A 7,927-nucleotide genomic window follows, 5' to 3' on the forward strand; every position below is an offset into this window, starting at 1 on the left:
ATCACTTTTATTGCAGTTTTTTTTAGGCAAAATTAACAAAATAAGCATTTTGCTTCTGTTTTTTAGGTTTGTTTTTTTATGGTTTTTGCCATGCAGGATAAATAGTGTGTTGAATTGATTGTGCAGGTTGTTATGGTTACAATGAAACTTTTTAATTTATTTTTATACAAATTTGAGAAAGTGTGCACAAAAGGGTTTTCTGTGTTATTTCCTTACTCGTTTTTTGACACTGTTTTTCTTTATTTTATTATGTCCCTGTAAGGGGCTTGAACCGAAAAAGCTCTGATCGCTTCTGTACTGCAATGCATAGGCGTACATATAGGGGTTGCTGGGGTCGCGATTGCGACCCGGCCCCTGAGCCCCCAAGGGCCCAGGGGGCCTCCTTTCCACACACTGACTGCATTACTTTCACTAATGTCTCTGCACGGGCCGGCAGCTTCTTCTGCACATCGGCACTTCCTCCCGGACCTCCACTCAGACTCCTCCCCTCTGATGACCTCAGTGCAGAACCAGATAGGGGAGGAGTCTGAGCAGAGGTCCATGAAGAAGCACCGATGCACAGAGACATTAGTGAAAGTAACTGCGGTTAGTGAGCGGGACCTGTGTGCTGGGGGAGGGAGGGGGGAGAGAACAGGGGGGCACCCTGTGTGATGGAGGGGGGAGAGAACGGGGGGGACCCTGTGTGATGGAGGGGGAGAGAATGGGGGGACTCTGTGTGATAGAGGGGAGAGAGAACAGGGGGGACCCTGTGTGATGGAGGGGGGAGAGAACAGGGGGCGACCCTGTGTGATGGAGGGGGTAGAGAACGAGGGGGGACCGTGTGTGATGGGGGAGGGAACGAGGGGGACCCTGTGTGATGGGGGGAGGGGAGAGAACGAGGGGGACCCTGTGTGATGGGGGGAGAATAAGGGGGACCCTGTGTGATGGTGGGGGGGAGGGGGGAGAGAACAAGGGGGGACCCTGTGTGATGGGGGGAAGGGCAGAGAGAAGCGAGTGTATGCAGGGATAAGTGTCATGCATCTTTTGCCCGACATTCGTCACGTCTAAATGGGCCTTAAATGTAGGAGGCAAATCAGTTTTGGCACAGCATCAAGCATCAGTTAGTCATATTTGCATGCATTTTTGAAGACAAAAATTTGTGCATACACAGAAAATACACAGAAAATAGAACTCATTGATATGAAAGGGTTTGTGCACAGGTGCGTAACGCAAAAAAAAAAATGCAGCATGCTCTAATTTCCTCTGCATTTGTGCAGGAATAGAACACATCTTGAACTCATTATACTAAGTGTCCATTTTAATGTTTGGGAGCATTGTTGCCATGCCTTATCACTTACACAGCGATCCCAAGCACTGGCAACACAGGACGCCAGAGGCCGGGCTCTGTGATTATATTGCGAGAGACTGGCAACTTCACAGAGGGAGCGCACTCCCTCTGTGAACCCTTCCCATGCCGCGATCTATATAGATCAAGGCAGGGAACGGGTTAACAGCGGGGGGTGCATTTCCGATGCACCCCCGCTGCTGCAGCAGGAAGCCAGCTATGACTGACAGCCGGTTACCGCTGCGGGATGGCGCACGATCAGTCATGATCTCGCGCTATTTCTATGACGTAAGGGTACGTCATTTTTCGGGAAGTACCCCGCTCCCATGACGTATCCTTACGTCATGGGGAGGGAAGGGGTTAAAAGACAAAGACCATGTGTCTTCCCCCATGGTTCTGAAAACAATGAACACTGCAGGAATAACAAAAAACTGGTCCAACAACACTAGTTTATGCACACTAAGGGCAGTTTGTTGATGTAATGTGATGGGTAAATCATGATGTGACAGGGGACAGGGCACTTCAGAATAACAGCACTATGCATTTATATGAGATATATTTGAGACTAGGAATGAAATTTACACCTAAACTGGCTGTGAATCTACAGTGAAGCAGAGCTATAATCATAGAATGGTAGAGTAGGAAGGGTCCTCCAGGTCCAACCCCCAGCTCAGTGCAGGATTTACTAAATCATCCCAGACAGATATTTGATCAGCCTTTGTTTGAAGATTTCCATTGAAGGAGAACTCACCACCTCCCGTGGTAACCTGTTCCACTCATTGATCACCCTCACTGTCAGAAAGTTTTTTCTAATATGTAATATGTGCCTCCGCCCTTTCAGTTTCACCCCATTGCTCCTGAAATTTAGAATCTACTCTGGCTTGTGTGAGCAGCCTCATTAAAATGAATGGGAGCATTATACAATGTTTAACGCAGCGCTAAAAACACAGTGCTAAATGCTGGAAAAAACACCTGCGTGAGGGAGGCCTTAGACTGGTGGAGACTAGGGATGAGCGAACGTGTCCGTTACGGACACATCCGCACCCGGACACCGGCTTTGCCGAACACTGCAGTGTTCGCGCGTAAGTGTCCGGGTGCCGCCGGGGGGCGGGGAGATGCGCGGCGGCGCGGGCGGCAGTAGCGGGGAACAGGGGGGAGCCCTCTCTCTCTCCCTCCCCCCCCCACTCCCCGCCGCACCCCCCCGCGCTGCCACGGCGGCCCCCGAACTTTTTCGCCCGAACACTGAAGTGTTCGCAAAGTTCGGTGTTCGGGCGAAAAAGGGGCGGAGCCGAACGTGTTCGCTCATCTCTAGTGGAGACCAAGAATTTTCATACAACCCAGTGCCTATGATGGACTTAATGCGTACATTTATTGACCTGAACAGTAACTTTTGGAGCCTTGTTCAGTGTATCTTTACTTTTAATAATCTAATGTTAAATTAACAAATTTTTGTTAGATTTTTGCAAATAGGGATAGCATGCTTTGAAGACCTTAACAATCAGGACTACTACCTTGGGAGTTCATACTCTACAATGTCAGTGCAAAACGTTGATTTCTTTTTCATGTGTTATTACATTGCAGAATGTTTGAATGCCTTCAAGACATTTATCAAAGTCACCTTTGAAATGTCAGTTCACAGTTATATAATACCGATGTATGTGACATTAGTGGATATAAAGCTTTGCATTTTCAGTACATATCTACTGTTCCTTAGATAAAATATGTGTTTGAAGTCTTTAATTGTCAGGACATTTGAATTATGGAATTTTCACTGTCCTTGTTCTGATTTTAAGGAAAGTGATAATTACTAGCCCTTTGTAGAACCTTTAAAAGAATATAAAGAAGTCTTAAATATTTTATTAGCAGTAAAGAAATTTGTAGTTTGAATTAATGCTGTTAATATAGTTTGATACCACTCGAGAGAGAGAGAGAGAGAGAGAGAGAGAGAGAGAGAGAGAGAGAGAGAGAGAGAGAGAGAGAGAGAGAGAGAGAGAGAGAGAGAGAGAGAGAGAGAGAGAGAGAGAGAGAGAGAACACACGAACCAAGAAAAAAAAAAAAGCTCGGGATCCGGCGTTCCACATACAAAAATGCTCGAGTCTCCCATTGTAGTCAATGGTGTTCGTTACTCGAGTAGAGCTCTCGAATTTTACAAAAAGCTGGACTCGAATAACGCGGACCCGAGCATTTGGGTGCTCGCTCATCTCTAGTGTTGAACAATCATTGGAATATTTGGGCCAGGTGCTTTCGACCCAATTTTCAAAAAAAGGTTGCGAATTTGGACTGGTCTATTTCCACTCCCATTAAAGTCAATGGAAGTAGAAATTGAGTACACTAATTTACCCTCTAGAAGGTATATGAAGTGTGATGATGGTGTTCTACAACGAATGTAGTGGCTCAGTGGTTGGCACTGCTGTTGATCCTAGGTTCAAATCCCATCAGTACAACATCTGCATGGACTTTGAAAACCTCCAACCAGATTTTGACCTTGGGCAGATTTGAACCTAAAACTCAAGCATGACAAATCAGCAGGTGCTAACCAGTGAGCCACCATACTTGATCTTCTTTCTTCTCTGGAAGTTCATGCAGATATTATCGTTGGTCAGACTTGAACCTAGGAACCCAGTACCATAAAGTAGCAGTGCTAATGATTGAACTGCTGTGCTTGTTCTTCATTCTTCCCCCTCCTCCAGAGGGGGGAAGAGAAGGAAAAAGGCAGAAGGAGGGGAAATAGTGTGGTGGCACATTGCACATGCTGTTGCCTTGCAGCTCTAAAGTTACTGGTTCTAATCTGATTAAGAGCACCATATGTGTCTAGTTTTTTATGTTCTCTTTGTATTTATTTTTCTCCAGTGGAAGTGAAAGAACAAGGGTGGTGGCTCAGTTGTTAGCACTGCTGCTTTACAGTGCTGGCGTTCTAGGTTCAAATCTGACAGAGGGCAACATTTAGATGGAGGTTTTATGTTCTTTGTATTTATTGTTCTTGTTCTCCTCCTCTGGAGATGAAAGAACAAGTGTTGTGGCTCAGTTGTTAGAACTGTTGCTTTACAGTGCTGAGTTCTAGGTTTAAATCTGGACAGAGGTTTTTCAAAGTTCACGTATATATTGTCTTTGATGGGATTTAAACTTGGGCTGCAAGGTAGCAGTACTATACACACAGTATATTCTGCTAAAAGTCGGGTTGTGATGATCAGATCCAATTTTGTCACCTGGCTGATCACAATGAGCAACAGTAGTTAGAAGTCCAATTTTTCTGTAGTGTTTAATAATTTTTGAACACCACTTTTGAAAACATCTGCTTCTTTTTTAAATATTTCTCTGGGTTTCCTTTTTTAAAGCGATCATCCTTTCTAGACAACATCTTTCTGTACGTTCTCACAGGATATATAGAGAGGATTGCACTGCCATTGCTCTCAGTCTGGCGGAGTCAACTTGAGTGGGTACCATAGAATACTACAATTTTCCTGTATGGTTGTTAGAGAAATGAGGAGATACACTGAGCCTATCTAAGATAATAACAGCTCTTCAGATGTTGGAAAAGCAAGACCCTTGCCTATCAGTTGATTGCAATAGTGAACTAATTCTGGACGGCAGTAGTAGAGTAGTCAGCTGACCCATTCTAATAAAGCAGCTGTGGGATAGCTGTATAGCAATCGCATCAATAAAAAACTGGAAGAAAGGAGATGACAATACTGAAGAAGAATTCCTGCTGATCTAAACAGAGGGAAAAATAGACTTGATAAACCTAGCGAAAGGTTATTTTGCTAATTTTCTTGATAAATACCCTCTATAACTTCTTCAATATGGAATTATATAAATGACTAGCTGACATACCCAGCTTCGCTTGAGTTAATTTAGTACATGTGTTTACTTGTTGTTTGCACGGGCCAGAGGCTTAACTTGAAGCTCCCGGGCCCCGATGCAAAACTTGTAACAGGGCCCCCAACTATAATGCTTTACTCATGGTACTGGGTTCCCTATATGGAGAAGAGAGGCCTTATGGCCCCCTAAGGCTCCTGGGTGCAACCACATCACCTGCATCCTCTATAGTTACGCCCCTGGCACGGGCGTATACACAACTACACTTCCCATCACAGAGCGTAGTTGCATATGAACCAGGGTTTTGGTTTTTTATCGGGCTATTAAAACTCAGCACCATAGTGTGTGAGTTTGAAAAAAAAACTGGAAGATAGGTCCTGCCCTATCTTTCCTGCACGTAGTTAATAGTATATACAAGGAAGTTAGAAAAAGTTCTATCTATTCTCGTCCATACTATTAATGGGCAAGAATAGCGCTAATGAAAACAAAACCAATGGGTGTGTTTTGGTCCCATTATGACGCCGCATAATGGAACCAAACACACCCATGTGAAGAAGCCCTTAGTGATGAGTCATTCAGTGAGTGAGTTAATCAGTGAGTGCTTTCACATTTCTGTATACTTTATATATACAGACTAGCTGATATACCCGGCTTCGCCCGAGTTAATTTGGTCCTGGTGTTTATCTGGTGTTCACACGGAAAATCTTATGAAGTCGTGGTTACTTTAGAGATACTGAGGAAAAACATATGTTCACCATTTTGCATAGTTCTCTGCGTTACCCGGGAAATACCACGTGGAGGCAACCATGCGACGTTTCCTTTATATAAAATGACATCAGAAAGTGAGAGAATTAGATTACGTACATAAAATTTGGACGCTAATTCTTTTGTGCTTAGAATTGAATAATCGAGTTGGGACCTATTAACTTTTCATATTTATGACACAATCAATGCTTGTGCCAAATTTCATGTTTCTATGACATTGGGAAGTGAGAGATTTGGATTATGTACGTAAAATTTGGACGCTAATTCTTTTGCGCATAGAATTGAATAATGGAGTTGAGACCCATTAGCTTTCCCTATTTATGACATAATCAATGCTTGTGCCAAATTTCCCGTTTCTATGACACCGGAAAGTGAGAAAATTACATTCCACACGTAAAATTTGGACGCTAATTCTTTTGCGCATAGAATTGAATAATCGAGTTGGGACCCATTAGCTTTTCCTATTTATGACATAATCAATGCTTGTGCCAAATTTCCCGTTTGTATGACACCGGAAAGTGAGAAAATTAGATTCCGTACGTAAAATTTGGGCGCTAATTCTTTTGCGCATAGAATTGAATAATGGAGTTGGGACCCATTAGCTTTTCCTATTTATGACATAATCAATGCTCGTGCCAAATTTCCCGTTTCTATGACACCGGAAAGTGAGGAAATTACATTCTGCACGTAAAATTTGGACGCTAATTCTTTTGCGCATAGAATTGAATAATCGAGTTGGGACCCATTAGCTTTTCCTATTTATGACATAATCAATGCTTGTGCCAAATTTCCCGTTTGTATGACACCGGAAAGTGAGAAAATTAGATTCCGTACGTAAAATTTGGACGCTAATTCTTTTGCGCATAGAAATGAATAATGGAGTTGGGACCCATTAGCTTTTCCTATTTATGACATAATCAATGCTCGTGCCAAATTTCCTGTTTCTATGACACCGGAAAGTGAAAAAATTACATTCCGCACGTAAAATTCGGACGCTAATTCTTTTGCGCATAGAATTGAATAATCGAGTTGGGACCCATTAGCTTTTCCTATTTATGACATAATCAATGCTCGTGCCAAATTTCCCGTTTCTATGACACCGGAATGTGAGAAAATTACATTCCGTACGTAAAATTTGGATGCTAATTCTTTTGCGCATAGAATTGAATAATGGAGTTGGGACCCATTAGCTTTTCCTATTTATGACATAATCAATGCTCGTGCCAAATTTCCTGTTTCTATGACACTGGAAAGTGAAGAAATTACATTCCGCACGTAAAATTTTGACGCCAATTCTTTTGCGCTAGAATTGAATAATGGAGTTGGGACCTATTAACTTTTCCTATTTATGACATAATCAATGCTCGTGCCAAATTTCATGTTTCTATGACACCAGAAAGTGAGAAAATTAGATTCCGTACGTAAAATTTGGACGCTAATTCTTTTGCGCATAGAATTGAATAATCAAGTTGGGACCCATTAGCTTTTCCTATTTATGACATAATCAATGCTCGTGCCAAATTTCCTGCTTCTATGACACCGGAAAGTGAAGAAATTACATTCCGCAATTAAAATTTGGACGCTAATTCTTTTGCGCATAGGATTGAATAATCGAGTTGGGACCCATTAGCTTTTCCTACTTATGACATAATCAATGCTCGTGCCAAATTTCAAGTTTCTATGACATTGGGAAGTGAGAGATTTAGATAATGTACGTAAAATTTGGACGCTAATTCTTTTGCGCATAGAATTGAACAATCGAGTTGAGACCCATTAGCTTTTCCTTTTTATGACATAATCAATGCTCGTGCCAAATTTCCCGTTTCTATGACATTGGGAAGTGAGTGATTTAGATTATGTACGTTAAATTTCGACGCCAATTCTTTTGCGCTAGAATTGAATAATCGAGTTAGGACCCAATTTATTTTCCTATTTTGGAGATAATCTATGCTTGCGCCAAATTTCATGTTTCTACGTCATCGGGAAGTTGGAGAACTTTTGGCGAGTCAGTCAGTCAGTCAG

Source organism: Eleutherodactylus coqui, chromosome 2 (assembly GCF_035609145.1).
Source record: "Eleutherodactylus coqui strain aEleCoq1 chromosome 2, aEleCoq1.hap1, whole genome shotgun sequence".
NCBI lineage: Eukaryota > Metazoa > Chordata > Amphibia > Anura > Eleutherodactylidae > Eleutherodactylus > Eleutherodactylus coqui.